This window comes from Phasianus colchicus, chromosome 12 (genome assembly GCF_987193195.1).
Source record: "Phasianus colchicus chromosome 12, bPhaCol1.hap1.1, whole genome shotgun sequence".
In the NCBI taxonomy this organism is placed as follows: domain Eukaryota; kingdom Metazoa; phylum Chordata; class Aves; order Galliformes; family Phasianidae; genus Phasianus; species Phasianus colchicus.
In genome coordinates this window covers 4504750-4522328 of record NC_143447.1, presented here as the reverse complement: position 1 = coordinate 4522328, position 17579 = coordinate 4504750, and the positions used below count along the sequence as shown (strand labels likewise).

The window sequence follows — 17579 nt, the reverse complement described above, 5'->3', positions numbered from 1 at the left end:
TGTTTTGCAATAATGTTGAAGGGATTATTGGACAATCCTAGCACAAATTATCCTCATGGGCAGATCTAAGTGGTAAATAACTTCTTCGTTTACAAGCAGTTAAGCTATACTGGTTTGACTATGTAGTTGTTACTATTGCTGCTAATTTTGTGTGCTTTGTTGAATATGCACCGCATTTAATGCTTTTCTGTTTCCACAGAAACATAGCAATGGTTGAAAAAATGGAACTGACAGCAACTATAAAGCTCAAATTTCCGCATCTTCCTTCCTTGGCATGCCTTGAGGGTGCTAAGATACTTCAAGAGATACTGTATGTGACAAACAGAAGTCTAAGCTACCTGCTATTTGTTGCTAATCTGATATCTCCCTCTTCTTACTGAAGTCCTGTGTGAGTAACAATCATTTCCTACTTAAAATTTCTCTGCATTTTCAGTTGGATGTCTTTGTTACATTGTGAGTTAAACTATGCAGTTTAGCAACTGTCAAATGGCAAGGGCCAACTCTTAGCTCTGTTTTGGATGAACTGTCTCTTGGAAAAAGGAGAGAGGGAATGTTTATTTCTATAAATGTAGTTTGTAGGGCTGTTTCATAGAGATCTTCATAGAGTCCAGTTCACTGCAATGAGAAAGAAATACAGTGGGTTGCAGCTAGTTGAAATTTGTTATGTGATCAATTGCTGTGAGGAAACAACCTTATTAGATTTCAATTTGTCTTACAGAAGTTTTGTTTCTCTTTTTTTCTGAGCTCCTCCTATATGAATGTTGTACTGTTGAGTCCTTGCAAAGAAAAGAGGTTTGTTTACTGCGTCGAAAACAAGTATGAGATAAAGAAGAATAGGTATTTTTCAATATTACATGATTTTTTTTCTATGTTTGACTGGTGTCTTTACCTAAACAAGGCAATCAGGAATGCGAAGTAGGGAATTAATAGTAAGTATCTCTAGGAAGAGGTGTTTCAGCAGTTGGATCATTATTTTCATACTTAGAAGACCAGAGTATAATTCCATTCTCTCGTGAGTATGCCTACAAAAGGCAAGTGGTTTCACCTTTCTGTGCTTCAGCTCCTCAGTTCTGCGCTAAGGCTAATAGCATTGCCTCATTACAGCTTGCTGTAGGGGAGGACCAACCTGATGTATTTTGAAGGAGATGTGGGTGGGAATCATTGCAGCCATGGCGCTTAATATGTATTTCTTAAAGAAAGCACTGGACTGTGGCTCTAGCAAAGGCTGTGACACTTACTCCACACCCCAACTCAATGAACTTTCACTTAACTGCTCAGAGAGGATGCAGGAGAGGGAGAAAGTCCCAAGCTGTTGTGGTAGTTCTTTTTTAAGGGACTGGTGAAGGAGTAAACTTGCATTTGGGGCAGAGTGGTAGGGTGTTTGTTTTTTTCCTTGTTATTCCCCCTCCTCCACAGAAAATACTGAGGATTATTTGCATGTGTGTACACAGTGGGAGAAGATGCCCAACTGGGATCCAAGCGTGAATTAAACAGAGCTTGCAGTTCAAAGCCGACACAGTCTCAAATTCTTGCTCCTAGGAAAAAAAAAAAAACAATTTCCTTTATTTTTCCTTTACTAAAAAAAAAAAAACACCTGAAATTAAAATCCCATATCTTCCTTTTAAAAAGTGCATGCATTTAAATAATTTAAATCAGTACACTTCCTCCAGGAGAGGAAGAGAGGGATATTCCTTTTCCCAAAGCCTGTTTTTAATCACTGGCTGAATTTTGAGACAATCTCTGAACATTCAGCGCTTGTGGTCAGTTTTCCCCACCCAAAATGTTAGTGGTTTTTGCAGACATTCCATAAACACAGGAAGCTTTGACTGTGTCTCTAACAGATAGAGAGACAGAAAAGCAAAATACCCAATATAAAGGCTAAGTCTAAACTTGACATGCCAGCTCTGAACAATGATTTATGTAGTCCAGAAGTCTGTCTCTGATAGTCAGAGACAGATGTTTCAAGGAGAATACTGAATATTTGTAAATCACAATTCTGATATAACCTGCCTATGTTCTTTTTTAGTTTTTTAATTTTTAAAAAAATTATTGAATTCCTCCCTGAACCATGGAGCTTTTTACTCTGAGTCTATATTTTAAGTCTGTTAATTTGAAGAGGGGAAAGGGGCAACATGGAAGGCTGCAAAAGTGTGCTGTGCAGAATTCCCTTGGTGTTTTGAATTGTAGATGACCTCGTGGCCATTAGGTCCTAATTTGTATCTGCTAAGTTTTAGCCTTAATTATACCTGCAGAAGTTTCATGGATTAAGTATTGGATCAGTATTTCATCTGAGTATTCTGTCATCCATTCTAGGACTTCCAGCTTCCAGCATCTTACATAACATCTGATTTTCCTTTTAACGTGGGAATAGCCAAAGAGAAGTTCTTGTCTTTTTTTTTCCCCACGCCATTTATTGTTTTTATATAATTTACTTGTTGTTAATCTCCTTTTCGTAATAGTTCCTTTCACCCATGCGTTTTTCAATGAGAAATCTTTCCTTTAGTCACTTTCCTCACCAGTCTCAACTTTGGTTTTGCCCACTAATACAGGTGAACACACACTTTTCACTTTAGAAGAGCATTTTAATTTTATAATATTCTTTCCCATTTGAGTTTTAATCTTTTTGACCTCATCAGCTGCATGAATAATGATTTAGCAGAACTCCCCATCATTAGCCCTTATCTTTCTCATGAGCAGTTACATTCAGTTACAAATAGCTGAAATTCAGAACACTTTTTGCAAGGTACATTATTTCAACTCTGTTAATCTACATTTCTCATTTCTACCCATTTAAAATTACAGGAGAGGACATGAAATCTCCAACAATTTCTGAAGGCTTTTGTGAGTAGCTGTTGAAATAGCTGAATCTAAGGGCTTTTAATTATACATTTTGAATTTAGGATTCTGAATCACAATAATTCCATATTATCTAGAGCCAATGTTCTTTAGACAAGATTCCTCATTTTGAGTAATTTTCTTTAAATTCTGTGGTTTAATATGATTTCTCCCTTAACAATCAAACTGGAATACAATGTCTGCACTGTTAGCCTGTTTGCCTGCAGAAACCCCATTCCAGAATTTCTTGTTCTGGAGAGGGAAAAAGAAAAAGTTACAATCTCAAACAAATTGGACCAAAAAAATACTGACTCTGATTCCAGCAAAGTGAGAAAAAAAATAGTAGTAGGACTTTCACCTTAATACTGATAATCTTAAAATGGGAATCAAAACAGGATGAATTTAACTGAAACAAATGTTTTGTTTACATGTGTCACAAAATCATTTTGTAAAAATGCATCTGATGTAGAGGCAGATATACCCATATGCAGAACTTTAGCACAGGATAGTACAATTCAAATCCTAAACTTCCCTATCAAAAATTCCTATTACAACTCCACCAAGAGAGGACTACTTAATTTTAGTTTTGATTTGTTTTATCCTAACCACTGCATGTTTAGAAAAACAGAGCACATTCTATTGTACTCTACTGGTATAACATCTAAGCTACCTCATCTCTCTGACCCTTGCTGCATCACCCATAGCTTAAGTTCAGATAAAATCAAGGTACCATTATCAGGGTCCTGCTGGAAGCAGTTGAATTCAGTTTGGTCAAGCTGTTCATTAGAATTTTATTCTGTTTCTGTTTAAAATCTGCCTTCAGTGTATCCCTGCCCTGTCCTGTTCTTGCTTCCTCTTACAAGTTTAGGCTGAAATCTGGAAATTCCTACCCCTCTGAGTAATGAACAAGGATGTAATTCCTCCCTGCAAGCTCAGCTCCTTTGGATCTGCTCTGAAATTAGCCCAGACTCCTGGCCCTTCACATATTTTACTAAACTTGCTTACGTGATAGCTTTAACACCGGGTGCTCATTTTTGTTTCTAACCTTACAACAGATATCATATGCAAGTAAAGAAATACCTTGTTTTACCAACCGATGTTGGCTTCAGAAGCCATATTCTGCTCTGTTTATTTATTTTTGTTATTTTTATTGTACTGATCAAAAGCTTGGGGTTCCATGGCCAAATGTCACCTGTGTTGGTGTTACAGACAGATACTGGTTCCTTTTCTTGAAAATGACTGGAAGGGAGATTATTTATTTTTTAATCTTGACGTTATAATTAAGCATAGATAATTAACTACAAGATCTTAACAACTTTATGGCAGTAAGGGACCAGTAGGAATAACTATTACAACAACTGTCAACGTTTCTATGCTGTGTTTACGAGATTAATATACAAAAACCACAAAAATTTGTTGCAGACAGAAACTTGGCATTAAAAGAGGAAGTCCAGGATTTATTTTTTTTTCTTAAACTTGAATTTAAATGAATTTGGTCATTTTAAAGTAGGAAAAAGATTTTGTGGTTGTTTTAAGATAGACATTCCTGACATCATTCTGATTTCAAAGTATTTATGGAATTAATGGAGGCCACAGGACTCTGCCCCCTACTTTGCCCCCATTCTTCCTCTCTTCAGCAAACTTTTTTTTTTTTTTTGCACTTCATCACAGCCCATGTCAGGGACAGATAAAAGCATAGTTGTGTTTATTCTTTCTCATTTTTCTCTTTCATTCAATTAGGCATTTGCAAAACCCTATAACTAGTGACGCCCGTTGACTTTTGATAGCAGAGGGTTTCTTTGAGAACTTCTGGAAAATTTCACCTTAGTTATGTGTTCTGCACAGTGAGTGCTTTCTATGCCTACGTGTAATGTATATTAGGCACCCTATGCTGTCCTGAAAGCCATCTTTTTTTCCCCCGATCATTTTAACTCTTGCAGGAGATAGATTTCCAGCTATACCTGAAATAAGTGGCCTGTCGTGAAGAGAGTAGCAGCAGAAATTGTTCTAGTCATATTTCTGCTCATCTGGGAAATAAATGTTTAGCTTCTGTCTGGCCAATACCTCATGACTTAAACAATTTTAACATGATAAGGGAACTCAGAGGAGGAGGGGTATTTGGAATATAAAGAATTAGGACATCAAGAAAATATTCTAAGTTAGTGAGAGATTAAAAAAAATTAGGAAATCATCTTAGTTCTAAATCAAGAAAACATTGAAATGTAACAAAAAGGGTATTTAGGAAAGGAAGCAGCTGCGCTCTGAAAGGAGAATCCCCTGAAGGTTTTGTGAGCTGCAGGATGCTGTGCTGGCAGAGAAGAGACCTCACTGAGTGATTTCTTCATTTTTCTTTTTATCTCAGGTATCTAACTTTGCTTTAAAATTAAGCAGTGTAGTTCCAGTACTGCATAAGGTAAACCGTGAGGTTTTTATAAGTTCAAACAAACACGCTGTGAAGGAGCAAAGAATCCACTGTTCTCAGTCTGAGTTTCGTTTTGTACATTACCTGTGAACTTAAGGTATTAGTTCTTCTATTATGCTATCTGTGATGCAGGATGGGATTCTGTTGCCCTAAGATCTTAGAAAACAAATGCACTTGGTGATGAGTGCTCATATTTTATAATAAGAAAGAGCCATAATCCATGTTTTACTGACACCTAACATGAACAGGATTGCTTTGCCTCAAATTGTTAGTCAGTCTGGGGCAAAGCTGACCACAGTGTGGCCTGGTAGTCTAAGTAGTAACTCAGTAGCTTAAATCTGTCTTGCTGATTAATAGTATAAATTATATTTTCTACAGATGCTGAACAGACACTTAAAATGATGTTTGAGTTGTGCTACAGGAGGCCATTTTAAAATCCTGATGAGTTTGTCCAGAAAATGTAGTTGCTTTGTTGACTGCATGATCTGGGATGATGTCCTTATGCCCCAATATATATGTTCTGTTAGCAAGTATCATTTACTCAGGCTAGAAAATCTCTGTGTGTTATGTATTCTACAGCCAGAAAGACAGGAAGAAAGTTTCAGGTCACACATAGCATTTGTTCAGTCTTGAAAACATTTAGACAAATATAATTAATTTATTAAAACCTGTAAATCATAGAGTGGTTTGGGTTGAAATGGACCTTTAAGATCACCTGGTTCCAATCCCCTTGCCATAGGTTGCTCACAGCCCCATGCAAACAGGCCTTGAATGCTTCCAAGGAGGAGTATCCACAACCTCTCAGAACCTTCAGACAGTGATGTTGTGCTGTTGCATTTCTCAGATGTGTGGTGTACCACAAGCATCACAGTGACTTCAGCTACAAGTGCCACACTTGTGAACTGGCACTCTGGAACAAGATGTAAAGTTTCAAAGACAGCAGCTTTTGAGTTACATACCAGTTAGTGAGTGTTCCTTGATATCTAACATAATACACATGTTGGTAGTTCCTCCCCTCCATGCTCACCCCCATCCTTCCAAAACAGACAAACTGAGCAGAGGTGAAAGGTGAGGGACTAATGTCAAGCTCTTTAATTTACCCCTCTGGGCAGGTCTGTGCAAAACAGTGCACATATGGTGCCGTGGAAATTCAACTGTTGTTAATGCTTCCTGTCCAGAAAATGCTTTGGGTTGGAGTGATGAGAATGGCAAGGTAATTTTTCATTGACAAAATGGTTTACTTTATATAAATGCATGATAACGGGGATGAGTTTAATCAGTAAAACAGCAGGAAATTTGTTCTAGTTTGTAAGCAACCGGCATACAGGGAGGTACATTAATCTGTAGCACACTTCATATCTGTCACTATCCAAGTCTGCATGTTTATAACATAGTATATTAGTTAGGTTCTCATTAGATGGCTGGAAGATGCTGGCTGTGCCAGACCTATGGTAGCAGTTCTCTTTCTGTAGTACATGGTTCTCTAGGAGCTGAAGAGAATCAAGAAATGAAATATTGCAGATTAAAATGAACTTCGCAGGCTTGACATCGTAGTTGGAATTATATATATCTTCAATTGAAAGGCATTAACCTGCCAGGTTGCAAAGGCAATTGTCTAGATTACCTAGAGCTAGGGTCCATGAGGTACCTTAACTGATACAACTCATTGAAGCCAAAATGGATGGCTTCACATTTGGCCATTCATTCCTTTTTGCCAGGTCACGCTTTGTCTGATGACATGGTGAGCAAATTCAGATCACTGAACTGGGAAACAACAAACAATAGCAAAAAACCCTACAGATTTGTTGTGAGTTACTGGGTTATTTCGTGCAGACTTAATGAGCTATGTCAGCTAGGTTTGACAAACAAGGGAAGGAATAAGATCCTGCAGCCTAAATCAGACCTGCCTTTACAAGATGTGCTCAGAAATATCTATCGTACAACCTCACACTCAACATGCCAAATTCTAAACACCTTCATAAATTCTTTTTCACTTCCATGATTTTCACAAGCATATATACTTCTAGCACTTTCCTTGTCTTGGTTGGTATTTATAAAGAGACTGATTTTGGTTTGTAATTTCAGTGTCTGGTTTGAATGATTCTTTGCATATTGTTGTTTACACTGGTGGTATGTTGTGGGAATACCCCCCGTGCTAACGAAAGCTCTGGTATCTATGTATAGGGTTATACCCTGAGAGGAAGACAAGGAGAAGTGTGTCAGGATCTATAAGGGAGACAAGTATTTTAATTGAGATGTAATGTTTTGTAGATAAACGTCATGACAGTGTAATCTCTTTGCACAGAAACAGCAATGCTGATTTATGGTATCCTTAATATAACTGCTAACATTCTTCACAACTATGGTTCCCACCAGAAGGGAAAAATAGGAATTTTTTTTTAAATCTTCATTTTTTTAGTTGTCTCAACGTAGAAAATTGTCTAACATGTAAAGATTGTATTTCCTCACTGTAGTCATAAGAAGCATGTTTCCAGTGTTGTTATTAGCTGACTCTTAATTAGAGAGTGGAAGATTTCTTTTCATGCTGTTCAGCACAGTATTTTTTTTTTCCTCCAAACAGACTTATGCCATGAGTTTTCATGAACTCTTTTGATACTCTTGATGCTTCCAGTATAGTTTTTCCATGGGAGGATCAAACCTTAAGAATAACACTGTTGTTCTCCCAGTAATGGGTTCTGCACATTATAATAGCAGCTTTACTGTGTACCAGCAAGCTTCACAGTGTAGAGACTGTCTGTAAGGCCTGGGCCTGGATGTTGGCAGTAGTTACAGTGAGATTCTTTTAAAATGAACATTTCCTCCTTCTCCTTGGGCATTATACAGTCTTCAGAAGTTGATTTCTCATATAGCAGATTCTTGCCTGGTCATCTGCTGAATTTATTCATTTTCCAGGAAATTCATGCATTCTAGGTTAGTCCTCTTCTGAAGCTTCTCAGGAAGAGGTATATTGGCGAGAAAAGAAATTAAATTAATATAGGTACTGGGTCAAAGAAACATGAGAACATGGGGATACTTGCTAGCAAATCATTAAGGGAGGACTGAAAAAAAACAAAAAACCACAATGAGATGCTTCTTTCCCAGCTGCACTGTCTGGTCTTCCCCACTCCTTCCAGCAACAGTCTATGGATTTCATGATCAGTTTTCCATCCAAGCAAACACATTTAACAAATTTTCATGAGCTAATAGTCTGTGTATTCATGTAGTAGTTTTGTTGAGGTTTTTTAACCTATTTATACCATTGGCCTTCAAAGCATCCCGTGGCAGTGAGTTCCATAGTTTAATTACACGTTGTATGAAAAAGCATTTGCTTTTGTTTTAAGGCTGATAATTCTAGTTGGGTGCTCACAAGAAAAAATAGTGAGTAATTGTTTCCTTTTCATAGTTAGTGAATTTCAATGTAAGCATGTTTTTAAACACGCTCTGAAATAGTTGGCTGAATTAAATCCTTAGAATTTTCATCATCTCCTGCTGTAACATCTTGAAGACAAGACTGCTAAAAGAACTGGTGTGATTCCACACAGCTTTCAGTTACAGTGATTTTAATAATGTTTCATGTTGATGTTTTTAATTTGTTAGTAAAAATTTCTCTTCCCCTGATCGTGATGCTAAGATGTGATTCATAGAATGCTAGAAATAATTATGACAGACCCTTGATAACAAGCAGTGCAGTAAAAGATGACAATACAGGTACTGTGTGTACAGTTGTGATGGTGCTTCCCAAGTAAGTTCTGACCAGTCCCACGTGTTTTCATAGTATACAGATTCAGAAGCAGAGGTACAGAGAGGGTAAGAGACATGGTAAGGCACCAGCTGGGAATCAGTGACGTGCTCTGACTTAAAATAAGAGTCCTTTCTTCCTTCTGATTGTTACATTGCATGAACTTTCATAAAGCTTCCCTTTTAATTAGGAAAATTGTATAAGATTTCTGGAATCCAACCTATCAAAACAATTACATTTATCCCTAGTTTCTGCCTAATTTTAAGCACAATAGTCAAAGCTATGGAGAAAGTGGTGTTTTCATCTATGAATAAATTACTTATTTAAAAAAAAATACATTTATCCACCCAACCATTTTGTCAGAATCCTTGAAAGCCTAAGGATTTCATGCTTTGAAAACCAGTTATTAAACAAAATAAACTGAACAGAGGAAGGAGAGAAACGTAAGGTTTTCCAAAGTTCAAAAAGAGTAAAAAGAACAAAGATCTTGTTCTCAGTACCAAACCCCTGCACCAATATTGAGAATTAATTCACATCAGATTGGGGGCAGAAGGATCTCATTGTTTTTGTTTCAAAATATATTTTTCATTAAAATGAAATATACCATACATAACATTTCTGACCAGATTATATTTTATTATTTCTATTTCTAACATATGGTGCAGGAATATGTTATATTTATTGTCTTTAGAGCATGCAGAAATCAGAAGTAAGTATTTTTCACTATACATTCATGCAGATGTTGTATTCTGTAGAACAGAAGAGGTCCTGTTTATTTAGAGAAAACGAAGGCCAAGCTTACTCTGCAGAAAAGACCTCCCATATCAGAGATCCCAAGTTTGGCTCCAAGCAAGCTGCTGATTCTACATTGGGCAGCACAGTATTGTGCAGAGATGCTAAGCACAGTTTGCGTCCTGGCAGTGCTCTAAATGCTAGTTAATTACCCTGCATACCTTCGTGTTTTCATGCAGCTAAACTTCTTTCAGTTCTGCCACTAAGTTTAACGCCTGCTTGAGGATTTTCACAGGGTGCTCATTATGTGACATACACACGCCCAGAGGATCTGCAGTGAACCTGGTAATAAGTGATACTGTGGGAAGGGAAAAAATAAATAATAATACTGGTAAATGTACCAGATACCATTGCCTTAAGTACAGGAAACGCACGTATACTCTGGAGTATGCAGACAGCCATGTCTTTATTCAGAGCAAAGTAGTATGGAAAATACATAGGGTGAAAAAGAAGGTTTCATGTGTGATGTGTATGATCTGCTTCTCTGATTTGTGGGCTGGTGGAGAACAACACAATGAAATTCATGCTTTGCTTTCACAAGAAAAATAACATGCGAAACAATTACACTTGGTGCAACAGCCCTGACAAAAGAATGGCTGATTGCTTGTCTAAAGCAAATAAAGTTTAGCTGCCTAGCAGATGCCCCAGTTTTGGACACAGGATTAATCATCTGTCATCAATGCACATGCTATGCATTGAAAATCAAATATAGTAGTAGAATTCAAAAAACACATCTTCTTTTCCTGGTCCTTGCTTGGTGCCAATGTGCAGTTGTTACAGATCTGTCACATGCCAGGTGTTTCAGTGATGAAGGAGATGGCAAACAGCGTCCAAGTGTTGTCTTTAAAACCATTCAGGCTTCAAGGGGTGGTAGCAAAAAATTAAAAGTTGCCTATGCAGAAGTTGAATTGGCAGCCTGTAAGGAACCCAAAAACTGCTTCCTAGTTTTGTAGCAGTTATCAGTTTGCAGCAAGGTGTCTGGAATTAATAGGTGATGGTGTGCAGAATCTTATTCTGTCAGTGACCAAATGCAGCAGAATGTGCTGTCCTACTCATCTCTGTAGCTCAGATCAATCAGTCCAGAATATCTAAATCTGCCTAGCACTTGGTAGTTGTGTGTTTTTGGAGTCATTGCTGTAGAGCTGCATGCTAGAGAAGAAAATCTGTGAGCAGCCTTCAACTTCATATGGATTTGTGTTCAATATGCTGCTAGTTGTGCAGCCTCTGTTAGAAACTGTTGTTCCTTCTCATAAACAGCTGAAGAGAAACTGTAATCAACAAAGTAAAATTTTTGCAAAAAAAGCCTCTGGGGAATTCTGTCTCTGGTTAAGGCTGCTGTTGGCTGCAGAGGAATAGTGTGCAGATGATTCTTAACTTGTTAACTTCAGCCACGAACTGTCAAGAATCACTCTGGCAGAGAGTTGCAATAGTACAAACCCAATTGTTTGCTAAGCCTATTGTCCCCCTGGACCCATGAATGTTAAAATAGCTTCTAATGAAACTTTAGCTTCTGGCTGGCGCTTTGCCTGCTATCCAGCTGTAACAGTTATGCCATCTGCGTGCCAGTTTTCAATTCTACTTGATTAACAATTCATACAGACCATGGGATGGTTGAAATGGATGTTAAGCATGTTGACATGCAGAGGATTACCTCTTCAAACATTTTTATTGTTGGCACCTGTAAGCTGCTGTTGTTTTGATAAGCATTGTTACAGCACCAGTGATTAGCTGAGAGAAGTATGGCAATCAAACAACACCACGAGGTCTTAGACATATTTCAAAACAGTGCTCCCTAAAATTGATCTGTAAATTTGAAATATAAGGGCCGTATTACCTTCATAATGAAAAGAAGCTGTAAGTTCCAAACAACCTGCAGTGATCGTAATGCTTGAAACTGTTATCTGAATGCTGAAATAAGCATGTTGTGATATACTGAATTAACTATTACAGTACTTCTACAAAGGGCCTGCAGATGTTATCTCTGCTGTTACCCAAATGCTGTTGTACAGCATTTCTATGGCAATCTTGTATCTTGCATTCTTATATAGCTTTCCCAAGCAAATGGAAAGCTCTTCACTTTGGCGTCGTGGTGTGTAAGCTGACTTTAATTAAGTCACAGAAAGATAATTTTTTTCTAAAGAAATACATTATTCTTGGTGGAATTCAACAACTTATTTTACATCTTCACATTTGGATCTGGTAATTTTAGTCTTGCACTGTGACATAAAAGTATGTGCTCTGAGTTTTGGGGAAACACATTCAACATCAAATCAGAAATAATTCCAAGAAAGTGACTTTAGTCTATTTTTTTTCATTTCGTGGAGGGAGGCAAATCTGTAAATGTAAATTATACAGACCCATGAGTTCTGCTCAAACAGCTTTCCTTAGAAAAAAACAGCCTGAAGACTAATGAGGGCATCAAGTGCTTTAACCAGAAGAGCATTAACTGCCAGGAATTAGTGAAAGGTTTCAGAAATAAAAAGGATAAGGAACTAATGAGAGGACAGATTAATATGTATTTGTTATTTCACTGGACTGACTTTTCTATGTTTATTATTACTGAATATCATCTGTCATGTTTAAATAATAACACGTCAAGTTGCCAGCTCAAAGATCTGAGTGATATGAAATGCATATTTGCTATTAGGGAGGAAGGGAAAGAACAAGCTGAGATTGTGGGATACACAGAGATATGTGTTGGAAGGACAGACGTGGTACCTGAGCTGCACACAATTACCTGAACTGAGACTAAACAATTTCACAGCTCTTTTGCTGTGTCAGCAGGTTTTAGGCTGTTCAAACACAAGGCCTAAAGTGAAGGGGATAAAACATTATTTCTACTGCAACATGATGAATGATTGCTTATAGAATAATGCTGAGCGCATCTTTCTTCACAGTCTTTCCTCCCTTAAAAAAGAAAAAAGAAAAAAAAAGAAAGAAAGAAAAGGAAAAAAGAAACCTCTGCATTACAGTAGAGATTTTTAAATTAAGTGTTTAAATGCATGAAGGAACAGAATGACAGCAGGGATGAGAAACTAGGTATATAGCCTCAATACCAGTTGGTCCCTACTAGGTTTGGCTGAACATTGTTGTTAAAATTAGCTGATTGCCATCTGGAAAGTGGGCAGTAGACCATGTCACAAAAATCACTACCTTTAGTTTCACTGACTCTGCCAAGTGCCTACAGGGAGCTCAAGGCTCAAGTAAGCATTTTGCTTATATTTGCTCCAACAACATCCTGGAATTGGGAATATTAGATTGTGAATGCATTTGATCTTTTTCTTTTTTTTTTTTTTTTCTCCTATGTGTGTAGTCTTGTAGGACAATGAAAAACTTTGGCCAGACCTGGTAGGCCAGCTGTTGACAAAAAAAGAATAATGTTATTTAAAGGTATAGTCATTTGGTTCTCAGGATGTTACTTCCAGAAAGGTGAATATTCAGTTCAAATCAGGAAGTTTACTGTCTTTCAGAAGTAATCTTTTTACCTTTTAGGCTCATATAATGCATTCTGGCAATTCAGTGACTTATTTTCTTGAATGATACATCCAATCCAATGAAATTGAATAAATGTTGATGATCAAGTGCAGTGATATAAAATTTGCTTTTCCCAGAGCCAGATGGGATACCTATGCCAGTGTTTCTGCTTGGCTCAGAATCTCTGAAGACTCCTTTCTACTTTCCTAGGTTATCAGTCATGAGCAGGTAGCTGGAATTTAGGCTGCATGAATGTGGATGTATTTTCCTTCATGCTGTCCACATTCAGTCTGATTGTTGTATGACAGTTTGAGAACCTCCATAAAACAAAAAACAAAAAAACCCCATGGCTGTAGATGAGCATTCACATGTACAGCCTAGAAGCTTCTGCTGATACACGTAGAAGAGCTGCTTTTTCTTGTCTAGCTTTCACCTGTTGTGAACTTAGATATCTGATTTCAGGAAATACTTAAAAGTCTTCTAGTGTTCTCAGTTGTGGCCAAGACAAGGGAGGTAGCTGTCTGCCCTGCTATGTCTGTAATATCTCCTTTTGTGCTATTGGTATCAGAGGGTGGATGTCAGAAAAATCATTGGGTGTCTTGTCTTCTTTCATTCCTGCTCTCCTCCATATGTTGCTGTGCAGGTCAGGAACACAAATCTTTTAAGGATCTGTAGGGTAACTGTTCTACCAGAAGAGAATCTCCAAAAGACTGCAAAGCTATACTCTGGTACAGCTTATAGTCACATAGATGTGGCAGTAGATGCTACAACGATAGTGTATTTATCTATATATAGCTGAGAGCTCTGGCACATGGGCTGCTTAACAAGGATGGAGTTACATCTATTGAAGGCACTGTCCAGGACAGTGGATATTTCAAGAACTTTTTGCTCACCTTGCATTCAGCAGAATTGAGTCTGATATCATTTGATATAGTGCAATTTAGAAGGAAATCCACTGTATTTAGTGCCATTTCTGTGTCCACATGAAGTTATGAGTGGGCCCTTCCACCAGGAGCAAATGACTTCCTTTTGGATCTGCTGATCCACGCTTCTTTTCAGTTGAGCATTTTGGCACAACCTGATAGAAGTCTTTCCCCCCATAACATATTACTTGCTCTTTACTGTGACTTTCCTCCTTAGCATTCTTTTCTCTTTCACACTAGCATGCTTTAAAATTGAAATGGATGGGATGTTTTCTACAAGACTATTTTTGTTAAGTACCAGATGAATGTAGTTGAACTCAATTAAGTGACTTCCGTAGAAACTCAGTGGAGTGGAGCACAAGCACAGCCATGTGTAAGTACAAGCAGTTCAAAAGAAACTACTTATCTTTATCTAGCCTAAAACTATCTGAACCTCTAAAAAAAAGGATGTGGGAAAACATTTTACCAAAGGTAAGAAGTTTTTGGTTCTTCTGTTTCCTTGTTTTGTTGTTGTGTTTGTTTTTGTCTGTGTTACTTGGTTCTTGTTCATTACTTCCAGAGAATTAAAGTAGTTTTGGTAGCTATCAGTTAAAGCAAACTTCCCAATTTTAAAATAAAAAACAGTGCAAAATACTGGGAGACTCAAATTTGCTCAGCTGAAAAGGAATTAGAGTGAAATGAGCTGTGCAGAAAAAGACCTCAGAGATATTTTAGGACCCTTAGGTCATGAGTTAGGTCATGAGCTCCTTAGCATTTGCTGTGGCATCTGAATAGACCCTTGGATTACAGATCAGGGCAGGTGCAGAGGGCCGTACTATAAATACTTTTACCCTTAAGGAGTTCACAGATTTCATAGAGTTGCCTTGTTGAATGACAAACTGAACAGAAACACATTAGTTCTGAAGAGGAAGAGTATCAAAAGGATTTTAGAAGAATTCAGAGATTTATTTTCCAACAGATCATCTCCCGCTTCTTTAATTTCCAAAGCCGAAGCACTCTTCACAGTTACCTTAGAAATACTGTGGATAGCCTTTAGGAGGTTACAGCATGCATTTCTCAAGTGTGAGTGGCATGTTCAGGGGTATTTCTGTACTCCTTTGCTGCCCACTGGGAGCTGCAGAGAACTGACCAGCAGGATTCCTCCCTTCTATTTTAAGCCTTTCTGTTGCCTCATGGCTAAGTATATATGACCAGTTTCTTCAAGGGAAGTTTTGCCATTTCTACACTTGTAGAAATACTGTCCCTCAGCTCCCTCTGTGCAAAGTTCTTTAATCCTTACAGGATTAAATATACTACTTGTGGTAGTAAAGCCTACTTAATGATTCAGTACCTATTTTTTAATTTATTTTCCAGGTAAATACAGATGTTTCCTATTTTCCATTTTTTACTGATAAGCCACAGTCCTCTTTCTCCCTTCATCCAAAATAAACCTTCCATTTTTAGAAAGGCTGCAAAGGGCTCGGAAACTTTTTCAAAATGTTTGTACTTTATTTACATTTGTCTCCCTCTGGGGGAACACTCCACTGACACGTGTAGTCTTATGGGTTCATTCTGACTGACCTAATTCGAATCCTTCATCATCTTTTAAGAGGCATGTTTTCACAGAACTGGAAGAACCAGTTGCAGCATGAAGTTAGGTGTCACTTCCTGCATATTCCAAAAAAAAAAAAAAAAAGAGGCAACTCCAATTTTTTAGAAAGAGTCTGTTTGAAGGATTTTTTCCAAGCGAGTCCACCTGCCCTTCCATATGCCATCAGCATCTCTGTTGAGAAATGCTTTCAGCTGGTCCAGCTGTGAACAGAAAAGCAGATTCTTCTCAAGACAAATTCTGCCTGTGTCAAGAGATCTATGGCATGGCAGGAACATCGTGATAGAAGCAGATTCTGGCCTCATCCTGGAAAACAAAATATTGTTGGGAAGCCTGAAGTGCCACACCACTTACTTACATATAGTGTATGTATATGGATGTATGCTTATATGGCTCATGTATATGTTTTGCCAGTTCTCTGTGTTGGCTGCCTTGGTGTTCTGAAGAGCCTGATTTAAATAACAGAACTCAAAACCAGTGTAGGAGGTGCAGAACTGAGTAAAACTGCTGCTGGGGTGTTTGTGCACCATTTGTCAATGAGATGAGCCAGCTCCTGCAGTGTTGGGGCGGCCATGGGGGAAGTCATGTTTTGTCAGAGACGAGAGGTTCGTGCTGCCTTCTTTTTTCAGTATACAAGATTAATTTGTATACAGTCTTTCTTCACGTCCCAATTAAAAAGGGAGTGACTATACAAGCTACTTGATTTCCAAACCTATCTTTTTTTGCCAGCTGGAAATTTCCAAGCAATTCAAATTGTTAATTAAGGTAAAGCAGGCATGCTTACATATGTCTGTACTTTTTGTATTCTCTACCACAGAAAAACAACAACAAAAACATCAGCCAGTTTAGCCCTGTGGATGCAGAGTTGTCTTTGACTTAAACCAAGCTTATTTTTGGACATTTTCATGCATATGGGGCCTCAGGATTTAGTTTTACTGTTGTGGTGGTAGCGGCATCTTCCAGGCCATATCATTTTCTTTTTCTATCACTTTCCTCTTCCCCATATGATTCTTTCTCATGTATCCCAGAGGTTCCCATGTCATCATTAACATTCTTGTAGAAAAATGGCTCTGCACAGGAATTCTTTAAGAGCCTATCAGCACCACTCCCAAATGAGCCAGACAGGACATTGTTTGTTTAATTTCACAACATGTGCTTACCCAAAGGCAAAGGGCTGCCTCCCTGGATTCCCAGCCACAGTACGCTTCTAAAGGAATTTTTTGTGGCAGTGGAGTTAAGTTCTCCTAAACTCCGGACAAAACATTGATGTATTTAACAATACAATCAAGTTGTTGAACAGTATGTAACTAAATGCCTTTTAAATATTCAAAGCACTTTAAAAGGCCCTTGTGTTGTAACTGGCCATACAGTAAAAGCAAGATAAGCGACAAGAGCAAAAAAATGCTTAAGAATTTGCTGCAAATAAGTCTGCGGGCTTTGTCAGTACTTTGGCATTTTTACCCTTACATTTTCTCTTTACATTTACAGCCTGTGCACTGCTGTTTGTATTTAGGCAGGTTTAACCAGTATTATTTTTTTAAAACCAATAAGGATTAATGAATAAGGATTGTGCGGAAAAGTGGGAAAGATCTTTCTGGAGAAAGAAAGTACTTGCTATTTTTATGTCCTTACTGTTACTTTACTATCACTCTGAGGAGTCTGTTTTTTAAGGGAAAACAGTAAGAAACCATCTTAGGGATGGGAATGGGAAAGCTTCTCCTCTGCCAGCAGCATTAACAACACACACATCCTGGAAACTGGCTGTAAGCTCGTGTGAACGCTGCGTGGGTCAGGGCTGCAGCCACA

At 37.9% G+C, this 17579-nt stretch overlaps 1 long non-coding RNA gene across 1 annotated transcript in view; it reads left to right on the top strand.

Moving 5' to 3' along the window:
* The window catches only part of LOC116244611 (uncharacterized), a 44750-nt gene extending 28982 nt beyond the window's left edge, over positions 1-15768 (top strand). The window contains exon 3 of the long non-coding RNA XR_004170228.2: positions 200-15768. This is a non-coding gene — a long non-coding RNA (uncharacterized LOC116244611). The remainder of the gene's footprint in view (positions 1-199) is intronic.
* The last annotated feature ends 1811 nt before the right edge of the window (positions 15769-17579 follow it).